At 37.1% G+C, this 12202-nt stretch overlaps 1 long non-coding RNA gene across 1 annotated transcript in view; it reads right to left on the bottom strand.

Moving 5' to 3' along the window:
* Window positions 1-10189: 10189 nt before the first annotated feature.
* LOC144577510 (uncharacterized) overlaps window positions 10190-12202 on the bottom strand; it is an 82677-nt gene continuing 80664 nt past the window's right edge. Inside the window, exon 3 of the long non-coding RNA XR_013521646.1 lies at window positions 10190-10318. This is a non-coding gene — a long non-coding RNA (uncharacterized LOC144577510). The remainder of the gene's footprint in view (window positions 10319-12202) is intronic.

Here is a 12202-nt window from a genome sequence, read left to right as displayed (position 1 = left end):
GGAAATTCTTTTCCTTAAGTATGCTGAATATAGGGCCACAATCTCTTCTGGCTTGTGGATTTCTGCTGAAAGTTCCACTGTTAACCTAAATGGGTTCCCTTTATAGGTGTCCTGAACCTTCTCTCTAGCTGTCTTTAATATTTTTTCTTTCACATTGGCCTTGGAGAATCTGATGACTATCTGTCTTAGGGCCAGTCATTTTGTATAGTATCTTTCGGGGTTCTCTGAATTTCTTGAATGTGAATGTCAATCTCTCTAGCAAGGTTGAGGACATTTTTGTGAACAATATATTCAAGCATGTTTTCCAAGTCGTTTTCTGTCTCTCCCTTTCAGGGACACCCGTGAGTCATAGGTTTGGTTTTTCTACAAAATTCTATATTTTTCAGAAGTTTTTTTCATTCTTTCTTCTTCTTTTTTCCTATTTTTTTTTTTTTGTCTGAGTTGATTCAAAGCATCAGTCTTTGAGGTCTGAAATTCTTTCCATAGCTCAGTCTATTCTGCTGTTAACACTTGGGATTATATTACAAAATCCTTGTAGTGAGTTTTTCAGCTCTATCAGATCCATATGGTTCTTTCTTGAAATAGCTATTTTTGTCTTTCATCTCTTGAATCATTTTAGTGTATCCCTTAGATTCCTTAGATTGGGTTTCACATTTCTTGTAACTTTCAATAAGATTTATTGCCATCTAAATTCTGAATCCTATGTTTGTCATTTCAGCCATTCCATTCTGGTTAAAAACCATTGCTGGGGAGCCAGTGCAGACCTGAGTTTCAATGCCAGGTTTATTGGAAGCCAAACTGTACAACACTGTTCTAGCCCATTCTGCCTTTACATGCAATGGCAATGCTCAGGGTAGGGAGGAGCCCAGGGAAGGGAGATAAAGCAGTGTCTTAAATGTCAGACATTTTTATTGTCTTGATTTCTTTACTACACAGCAAATTGTTAATAACTTAAACTTTTTTAACCATAGAGGTTTTACATCTTTATGTGACTTTTGGAAATGTATTAGTATGTCTCTAAATTGGCATATTTCTGATTAGCAAAACCTACTAATTTATTAATATATCTTTAATTTCATTACAATGATAAGATGGAGTTTAATGCAAAGAAATTTTTGTTAGTACAATTTTACAAATTCTATTCTAATACAAAGATCTACCAGTACAGAGAGGGATAATGACTTTTTTGGGGGATTTAAGAGACCCACCTGGGTCTTATAAAGTTTTCTGTAATGCTTAAGCCCTTTTACTATTGACTATTGACTAATTGTAGTAATTGAAGGTGTGACTTCTAGCTATATAATTATAGGGCTTTTAAACTTAGCCAATATTTTTTAAGATTAAAAAAAATTTCAGTGACAGGTGATGGGGTTTTTGTCCTTTACCTGATATTTATGTATCTTTTTAGGCTTCCTTGTTTTAATTTTCATGATAATATGATACCATGTCTTTTTCTTTGAACCCTGAGATTAATAAAATGTATTCCTGAGCACTTCTTATTCACATAAGTGCTATTATCTCAAAATCTTGATATAAGAAAACATCACAAGCCTCAATTCCTTCCTGCCCTTTTCTCCATGTTACTTGTCAAACTGTTATTGGAAATGAGCCTCTGACCTTTTTTTCTCCCACACAGTTTCTAATAAAGATGCTGCCACATGGCCGTATCCTAGTAACTAGATTTTACACTGAGAAAGACGATTAAGAAAGAGTCCAAAATAGGGCTAGTTTCGACCATCGGCAAAGGTAATTTGCTAGTCTTGTTCTTTTTCTTGATTTCTTTAATTTAGCTGAATAACTGATCTAAGTTTAATGTTTCTTCTGATAAAGATACTGTGCTATAGACTCAAATTAGCATATTTGCTTTTGAATACCTTGCAAAACTCAATTTCCTCTCTTTTCTTAAAAGCTTAATAATTTATATAAGGCTTCAGAGGAATAAAATCACTATGTGTGGGTAAAAAATCCCAAATTCCCTGCTGAGGTTAAATGGCAACCTGCAAAGAATTTTTAAAATAAATAATGGAAGAGCTACTCCGTCTTGCTTCTGAACTGCTGCAGAAGCAATTCCTTAGCCACCAGAATTTGCAGAGACATAAGAAATCAGTAGTCACACAGGCAGGTACTAGAGATCAGGAAGCCCCAATATCCTAAAATGAAGGGCAGAGATTGGAACTGCTCTGCTCAGGGCTTTGTGAGACTCTGGGAACCAAATTCTCAACTTTCAATGCAATAGCTTGCTTTTGCACTCCTAAGTCAAGGCATGAAGCTGGATGAGGGAACAAAATGCATTCTTTTCAGGCAGAATCCAGGTTTAAGAAAAAAAGAGGGGGAAATGTACAAGTGCCTGGTAAAGGGAACTCTTCCCTTGGAGCAGTCAGCTGGGAAGATTAGGAAAGGAATGCTAGGAAGAATGAGGGTGAGCTTGTTGCTGGGGTATGGCATGACATTTTTGCTCTGTAGGTCACAGAGGAAGATGGGCACCACTGAACCAACTCACTTCCTTCCAGCCTCAGCTTGGTATGCCTTTGTCACCTAAAGTCATGAAGGTTCAATCAGAATTCCGGTAGCATTAGGTTATAAACCCAGAAGTGGTTTTACAAAGGCCACCGCATGCCATATTCACTACTCATACTTAATTCAAGCACTACTCATACTTAATTCAATGTCTCATTGGGCTGCCAGGTCTGGGAAGTCAGATCCGACATGTAGTTGGATTTGCTCATCATAGAAATCACACTTCTCCAGATTATTTTTTACTGTAATGTGAACTAAAGTTAATTTCTCAGAAACGTTGTATGCCCTCTCTAGCAGATACTTTTTAATTTTCTGACGATTGTTGTTTTTATTCTTTCAATGAAATCAATGCAACCTACACTAACTTGGGACAATGGGCCTGCAACAGCCAGTACTTCAGCTGCAGTGGCATTATTTTCCCAAGGGTTTCTGGCATCTATTTCTCCATTTTTTTCTTCCTTTGCTATAAAAGAGCTCCTATGTCTTAACACAGTATGTTTGCAACCACAGCAAATTAAACAATGCCAGTTGAGAACCATATACTAAAATATGAAAATCTAAATCAAATTTATGTTTTCACCATGCAGTGTTTTCTGAACTTCACTTAGGCACATACCATCATCACGATTTTTGTCATATCCACATTTTACCTATAGTATTATTTTTAAGTTTACTCACATTTTTACCTCCATACATTAATTCCAAAGAAGCTACAATAAAAATAGCATATCACTTACCATAAACAAGAAGTAAATGTAATATAGATATGTAATCATTTAAACATAAAAATTCTGTCAACCCCCCTACCGTGAAAATTACTTGCATACCATATTTTGAAAAATTATTGTATAGAGATTTATAATACACATATTTCTCTGGCATAAATTAATCCATTTAATTTTCACAAGAATTCTATGAGTTTGGCAAGCCGATACAGGATAACCATACACATTTTAGAGGCAAGAAAACAAGAACTGGCTCTGGAAAAAAAAAAAAAGTAGCATTTTAATACAGAAAGAGAGCTTGCTGCTGTTTTTGTTTGAAGCCCTAATTACCTAATTTTGTACAGTTTATGGATGACTTTTTCAGAATCATTTGTGGTCTAAGAGTCTAAAATTCTAGACCATAGATCTTCTAGAACACTGGCTATTTTAATTGATTCCCTGCTCACTTACCATCAAAAGCCTTCCTGTGACTGTTCACATTTTGATTGCACCAAAAATGTGCCAAAGTGAATATATTCAAAATAACTGATAATTTATGGAACCCTTGAAAACCTTCTTAAGACAAAAATTTTATGTGGTAAGGTATGTAGCATTTTTCTATGCTGCAAATTAAGAAATCATGAAATATGGGCCGGGCGCGGTGGCTCAAGCCTGTAATCCCAGCACTTTGGGAGGCCGAGGCAGGTGGATCACGAGGTCAAGAGATTGAGACCATCCTGGTCAATATGGTGAAACCCCATCTCTACTAAAAATACAAAAAATTAGCTGGGCCTGGTGGCACGTGCCTGTAATCCCAGCCACTCAGGAGGCTGAGGCAAGAGAATTGCCTGAACCCAGGAGGCGGAGGTTGCGGTGAGCCGAGATCGCGCCGTTGCACTCCAGCCTGGGTAACAAGAGCGAAACTCCGTCTCAAAAAAAATAAAAAAGAAAGAAAGAAATCATGAAATATTTAAACAATTTGTTTCAAATTAAACATCTTTCTGTACAATTAGAAATATCAAAGTTTAATTTGTTTTGAAGAGTCAGGAGGTTTAAAATAGTGCCTTATAAATTATATTGGAAAACAACACTATTATGTGAAATTGCTCACAGTAAAAATATGTTATAAAATGTCTTAGAGAATTTTTTTCACTAAATTAATGAAGAGGTGAATTGTAATCATCTAAAGCAAATATTGAAACTAAAATTTTAGATAGATATTTAAACAAGTGAAAGCACATGCGCTGTTAGTCAAAGAAATAGGAAATATTACATGAACATTCAACAAAAACATTCGTAAGAAAAGAAAATTGGCATTAAATCATTGAGAATTACATTAATTTATTCTGCAAATAAAAATATTCTTAAATTCCTATTGCTTCTATAATTCTTATTTTAGTTTATTTTCAATTATAAATTTAACATATGGGCACTTTAAAATTTGAGATGATATTGAAGGATATTAAATAAATGTTTCTCCCTCTTTTCCTTCTTCATTCTCCCTCTCCCCAGTCCTACTTCCTAATTTCATTCAGAAGAGTTAATTATTATTAAGTTTTTTTGGTGTATGTGTGCTTTCAGGAGTTTGATGCATATGCATGTTTTGTTTTTATGCAAATGAAATCTGAAAATATTATATACACACTATTTTGAATCATTTTTTCTTATTATCAGCTATTTGTTTATATTGTTATATACCAATCTTTTACATTCTTTTAATTGTAACAGAGTGTTCCACTGAATATATGCTCAACCATTTATATTGCTGGTTGTCAGATTTTTTTTCTGTAGAGGGTCATATGGCAAGTATTTCAGGCCTTGTGAAATACTTGGTCTCTATCACAACTATTCAACTCTGCCATAGATAATACATAACTGATGGGTATGGCTGTACTCCAATAAAACTTGACAAAAACAGGCTATAGGCCGGATTTGGCCAAAAAAACATAGTTTATTGACCCCAGATCTAATCAGTTACCTTTTAATATAAACAAGTTATTTTCTGTTTGTTGCTATTAAAATAGTGCTGCTATGAGACTCTTTAATGTATATGCATCTGTTTGATGAAGTTAAAATGAATACACCACAGAGTATTTAAAATAGTGCTTTATGTGTGAAAAAAGCAATCCTGTATATTCTGTGCCTCTTTTCAAGTGTTTGTGTTCTCTCCATGGACAAATGGGTATTTTCTGTCTGTGCTGTTTTATTTTTTTATCTTGCCTTTTTCCTACCTTACTATTGGCTAAATAGTAAGAAAAATCCAGAGACTCAAATCTATTACTGTATCTATTTCCTGTTTCCCCTGACCACGTTATCTAGGGATTAGTGACAAGAAAGTGTTATCCCTTTCCAAGAGGAACTGTCTAACTCAAAGGTTACATGTGAAGGGAAAGTTTAATAGAGATTGAATTAAATACCTGTTTTTTTTTCTTTTCAACTATTTTTTATTTCATTTTCTTTTCTTTCTTTTTTTTCTGAGACTCTCTATGGCAAATTGAGCTTGTATCAGAATAGCTCCAGACAATGAGGAGATTCTAGAATCAGCTTTTAGCTTTTAATTAAAGACCTGAAAGGTATTGCTATCACCCACTTTAAAGTATAGTGAAATTAATACTCTGAACTGCAGGATATCTCAGAGAACAGGTAATCAGATCCTGTGTTATCACAGAAGATAATGGGCACTATTTCTTCCTCCTCCTTGAGTTAAATGTTTACACAATATCTGGCAAGACACTTACAGGTAGAGTTAAGCAACATCCTCTGTTCCAGCCTTTCAAACAGTCTCATGATCAGCCCCTGCAGACAAATGAATTTTAACTCAATTTTGCTTCTTTGTTGTTGAAGTGCTCATTGGGGATGTCATTACTATCTGGAGAACCTGCACTTTCCTTTTTCACTAGTGCTTAACAAAATAAAGTCCTGTGTCTTTCATTCCTCATCATCCCAGTAGATTTTAGGCTGAGATTTTTGAACAAATATATTTATGCTTGAGATGTATTGAGTTTGTGGCTGAATGTCTCACCTTTAAAGAGAAACACTCATCACCTGAATAAGGCTCCCAAACTAACAAAGGAGCTATAAACCCATGAAGAATTGCTGATAAGGCAATTGATATTAAACTGGGTCTGAAATTCAGCTTGACTGGAATCCAATCAGGCTCACTGGATTCTGGCCATGTCGTGGTGGGCACGATCCTGACTTTTTTCATGAGCTAGCTTATCCAATATTATCTGGCATATTACACTTCATAAAATGAGGTTATGTTCCCTTTAATGTTCAAATTAGTCCACTTTCAACATTTTTTTAACATTCAAATTAGTCACTTATCCAGAGAATGCCTTTCATTTCTCACTAGTGTCTCACTCCCTATTCTTAACAAATCATTGAAGGCCAGTGGTGTTTCTTTAAACAAGGAAGGTCAGTTCTGGTTATTAGTGACTTAGAGAAAAGACACCAGAAAGGTCCATCAGTCCCTTGGCATGCATTATTCTTAATGGTATTTGCTGATGTTGCTGCCAAAAATCAGTCTGGCAGTACTATAGTGATCCAGGCATGAGCTACCATAGAAACAAGGTTTCTTTGGTGACAGTTTCTCAGAAGAGAACAGAAAAAGGCAAAATTTCTCTTCCTAGTGTTACAACTACCTCTGGTCTCCCCACATAAAGCATTGTAGGAAACTGGAAAACGTCTCTTTAAGAGACTGAATCCTTTATGTTACAACCTTGCAATGACCACCCAAGAGAAAACAAGAAGATGTAAGGGGGAAAAAGTGAATAAAGCAGGAAAAAAGTGAGGGGTGTCTCTCAAATTAACAACCAAAGAAAAGAGAGTGGGCCAGTTATTGTAGTCTGAAATAGGATACCCTGCTGTGCTTGCATCTCAGGAGACTTTGCTAGCAGTATCTTTAGCTGAAAACATGAATATGCTTATTCAGAAAAATCAGAAAAGGACTTTTTGATAGGTCCCTATGTTGACACAAAAGTTATTCTGGATATGGACTGGAAACATCTATTTTGATAATAGATCCTTTTGTCTACCCTCAACCCTCTCCACACAAAAACACACATATATAAATTCCCATCTATTATGTATGACTTTGCTCCATCCAAAAGCCACAAAGAAGCTGACCCTGATACCAACTGGAACTGGCTGCAGCTGATGAAACTATCCTTTCTACCTTGTCCACACAGTCTGCTCAGGCCCACAGAGGAGAAGCCTTTAACTAAGGTATTGACAACAGCATAGAACCTTCAGAACTACAGGGGTTACAGGACATTGCCATGGATTAAGGGAAGAGAAAATGTGTAATTACATTAACCCAGGGTAAAAAGATATAATGCTCACATGAACACATACACACGCACACACACACACACATGCACATACCCACTCAAACTCTTACCAGACCTCCTTACAGTAAAAGAAATGCTCAGTATACCATAGGCTGTGCTTTGAGTTAGCTCTCTAGAACCTTTTGACAGGCTTGTGTTAACAGTTTTAGAAATAAGAACATGACTTTTCTTCCCGTAAGTTTCACCTCAGGGGTCAGGGAGGGCTACCCCAGTACATATGATCAAGTTTAATAACTTGCAAACTTAAGGAAAACTGTTAAGGGTTACTGCACCGTTTCCCTCCCCAACATCCCAAAGGCAATTTGACTCCTTGACAAAGTTGCCCATCTCTTCTCAGGCAACTTTTAAATTGAGGGTGTGTTAGTCTGTTCTTGCATTGCTGTAAAAAATATACATGGAATCCACCAAAGTTTATAGCTTGCACCCTCTGGAGCAGTGGGCCACACTGTACATGGACTTCTTTGAGCTAAGGATAGAGACAGAGTGGCATAGATTCGGGGAACAGAGTCCTGAGGCTATGCAGGTCAGCAAGGTTCTGGACATGGCTCATAACATTACTCTTTCCTCCTAGGTCTTGAGACCTGTAGGCCTCATTCCTACTAGAGTCCCTGTAATGGGAGGGACTACTTAGAAGGTCTCTGAAATGCCTTTGAGGTCTTTTTCCCATGATCTTGGATATTCACACCTGGCTCTCTTTTAGCAAGTTGTTGCTCTGCAGCCTGCTTGGATTCTTTCTCTACCACAGGGCCAGGCTGCAAATATTTCAAACTTTTACACTCTGCTTCCCTTTTAAATATAAGTTCCAACTTCGAGTCATTCCTTTGCTCCCAGATCTGATCATAAGCTCTTAGAATCAGGCACACAACTTAAACATTTTGCTGCTTAGAAATTTCTTCTACCAGATACCCTGTCATCACTTTTAAGTTGAAACTTCCACAAAGCTCTAGGACATGGACACAATGTAACCAAGTTCTTTACTAGGGAGTAACAGGGCAACCTTTACTCCAATTCCCAATACATTGCTAATTTCTATCTGAGATTTCATTAGCATGAACTTCACCATCCATATCTCTTTTAGCATTTTGGTCACAATCATTTAAACAGTCTCTAAGAAGTTCCAAACTTTCCCTCATCTTCCTGTCTTCTTTGGAGCTCTTCAAACCCTTCCAACCTCTGCCCATTACCCAGTAGCAAAGCCACTCCCACATATTCCAGTATCTTTATAACAATACCCCACTCCTTGGTACCAATTTTCGGTGTTAGTTCTTTCTTGAATGCTATGAATACCAAAGACTGGGTAATTTATAAAGAAAAGTTTAACTGGCTCACAGTTCTACAGGCTATACGTAAAGCATAGTGCCAGCACCTACTTCTGGTGAGAACCTCCAGAAGCTTATAATCATATCAGAAGGCAAAGGGAGCCAATGTATCACATGGTGAGAAAGAGAGAGAGCAATAGAGAGAAGGGAGAGGTTCCAGGCTCTTTTTAACAATGAGATCTCATGTGAACTAGATATTGCTCATCACCTAGATGATGACACTAAGCCATTCATGATGATCCACCCCATGAGCCAGTACCTCCCACTAGACTCCATCTTCAACATTGGAGGTCACATTTCAACATGAGATTTGGAGGCAACAAACATCCTAACCATATAAGAGAGATGTGAACTAAAAGATTTAAGAGTCAGGTGTAGGATCCCTATGTAACATCTACATTTCCAAAAGGAGATACCCAAGTAGTTTTCCCAAACAAAGAGGTCTTTTCCAGAGTGTCCTTAACACCTGCTCTCTAGTAACTTTTATGACAGCATCCCTTACTAAATATATATGTATATATTTTAAATTCCTCATCCCTGGGCATCCCATTACACAATGAAGCTGTGTAGATACTTGTCTATTTTGCCACATATATTATAAAGATGAATTAAACTAGTAGAGCAGAAATCAGCATTTTTGCCACTAAGAGTTGGTCCATCACTTACATTGAGTCAACATTACACAGCTAACAACTCTGATAAATATTTGTTTTGAAAATATTGAGAAAGTAAATATGAGCCTTCTGCCTGCTATAAGAAGTTTAACTTGTAGATTTCTATATTTCTTCCAAACAGTAATCTCAGAGGTCATCTGGTTTATAACAGTCCCTTATCCTCATAAACACCATGAGTCCTCTAAATAGTGTCTCTGATAAGGGACCTTCCTGCGGGAGCCTGGACTATTTTAAAAAGCCATGTTCAAAAGCTTTCTTTACCTTGAACCCAAATCTGCCTCTTTATGACTTCCACATTTGCCCTGTTCCTACGTCTGGGTTCCCTCAGAATCAGTCTAATCTCACTTTCAGATCACAGCCATTTGAGTATTGGCAGGCAGCTACCTGGTGCTTTCCAAAGCTTTCCTTCTCCAGATTGATTATCTCTGATTGTTTCAACTATCACATATTATGGTAGGATTTTAATAACTTAATTACCCTTTTCATCTTTACCACACACACTGTTAAAGAGCACCAGCATTCTGGGTTGCAGGGACCATGCTTTCAGGGTGTTCCATATAGTTGATCATAATAATAATAGTAATTATAACAATATGCTAATATTTAATGTATACACACCATATACAAGGATTGCATTGAATGACCGATGTGTTCTTACTGTCTTACTATCCACAATCGTCCTGATGCAGTTTGAGTGCTCCCAAAGCAGATGCTAGGACAGAGTTTGGAGAATATTTGACCAGGATCAAAACCTATAAAAGAAAGGGAAATCTGTGAAAGAAAGCAGAATTGCCCAGAGGGAGAAACCGTCAATCCAGCAGGGGGCTCTGAAGCAACTATATTGCCCAACAAAGTTGTCCAGTAGGGGACCCAAATGATTCATCCTTTATGTAACCCATAAACACACTGCACCATCACTGGATGCTCACTTCCCGAAAATGGGAGTGACCTCAGGTAATGTGACTCTGCATCTCAGGCAGACCTAAAAGACAAACTGATGGAGGCTGTCTGCTGACTGTTGTCTTTACAGCTGGGCAAGTCTTTCCTAGAAGAAAGGAGTCTTGTCAGTACATCTCCACTTCCACCACAAACCTATAAGGCCAATACTTTTATTTTTCCCTTTACACATAAGGAAACTGAGATGTAGACAGATTAAGAAATTTACCAAGATAATAGAACTTGTAGCTTAAAAAATGATGAAAATCTCTCTCTGTAGTTAAAGTAAATTAAATGTACTAAAAAATTGAAAATCTAGTTCATCCTCCTACACTTCCAGACAACATATATATAAATATAATACATAATGTAAATGCTATATATTATAGAAACTTCCAAGAATTGTGAAGGTCTGAGACTTTACCCTACTTGCAAGCTAACAAGTTAGCCTGACCCATTTTGTGGATATTGTAGGAGACATTGTACTCTGGGGTTAGAGAAAACAACTTGATTACTCACAGCACAGTAGGCAGTATGAGATTCATGTTCACACAAATCTCTCTTCTCCATCACCATCCTCCTCTAAGTTGTATACAGGTGACATTAAGGCATCCCAGGTGGATGCTGCACACACAGTGGGTTTGTGTCACAACTGAGGAACCTGGGGCTTAGAAAATTCCATCCTTTAAAGAAGATTGCTAGAATACCTCCGCAACCTTTGCCACAGAGAATTATCTTTATTACTTAGCCAGAAAAAAAAAATCTACCTTCTGTCGTAGTGTGAGACACTACATCTTCCAAGGCTGTTTGCTATACACACATCTTTGAAAAGATAGTCCAACAGGAGGTTGAGGCAGGAGAATCGCCTGAACCCAGGAGGCGGAGGTTGCAGTGAGCCAAGATTACGCCATTGCACTCCAGCTTGGGTAACAAGAGTGAAACTCCATCTCAAAAAAAAAAAAAAGAAAAGAAAAGATAATCCATAATAAAAGTTGATGCAAGATGTGCAGAAATGCCAAGAATATGTCTCCCAAAAGATACAAAGGGAAAATGACATAATCTCTGCCTTTCATCAGTTCAGGAAAGGAAATAATAAAACCAAAATGTAATTACAAAACACTATATAAATTTCTATAGATTGGTAAAACACCAGGAACCTACAGGAACAGATAGAGGAAGAAACCAATAGCTGGTTAAGGCTAGTGAAGCCTTCATGCAGTAGGTGATGTTTGAGTGTTTACTATTTTTTAGAATTTAATCAGTTCCTAGTAACATTTGAATAAAATAGAAAGGATAATATGGTTTGGCTGTGTTCCACCCAAATCTCATCTTGAATTCCCCCATGTTGTGGGAGGGAATGGGTGGGAGGTAATTGACTCATGAGGGCAAGTCTTTCCCATTATGTTCTTGTGGTAGTAAGTCTCATAAGATCTGATGATTTTAAAAAGAGGCATTCCCTTGCACAGCCTCTCTCATTTTTTGCCTTCCACCATTCACATAAGATGTGACTGGCTCCTCTTTGCCTTCCACCATGATTGTGAGGCTTCCCCAGCCACGTGGAACTCTAAATCCAATTAAACCTCTTTCTTTTGTAAATTGCTCAGTCTCAGGTATGTCTTTATCAGCAGTGTGAAGAGAGACTGATACAGAAGAAAAGGTAGGATACCTTGATCAAGAAATTCACCAGCACACAAAGAATA

This window comes from Callithrix jacchus, chromosome 8 (assembly GCF_049354715.1).
Source record: "Callithrix jacchus isolate 240 chromosome 8, calJac240_pri, whole genome shotgun sequence".
Lineage (NCBI taxonomy): Eukaryota > Metazoa > Chordata > Mammalia > Primates > Cebidae > Callithrix > Callithrix jacchus.
Note: the sequence above shows the minus strand (reverse complement) of the source record. Positions and strands in the feature narration are given on the sequence as shown.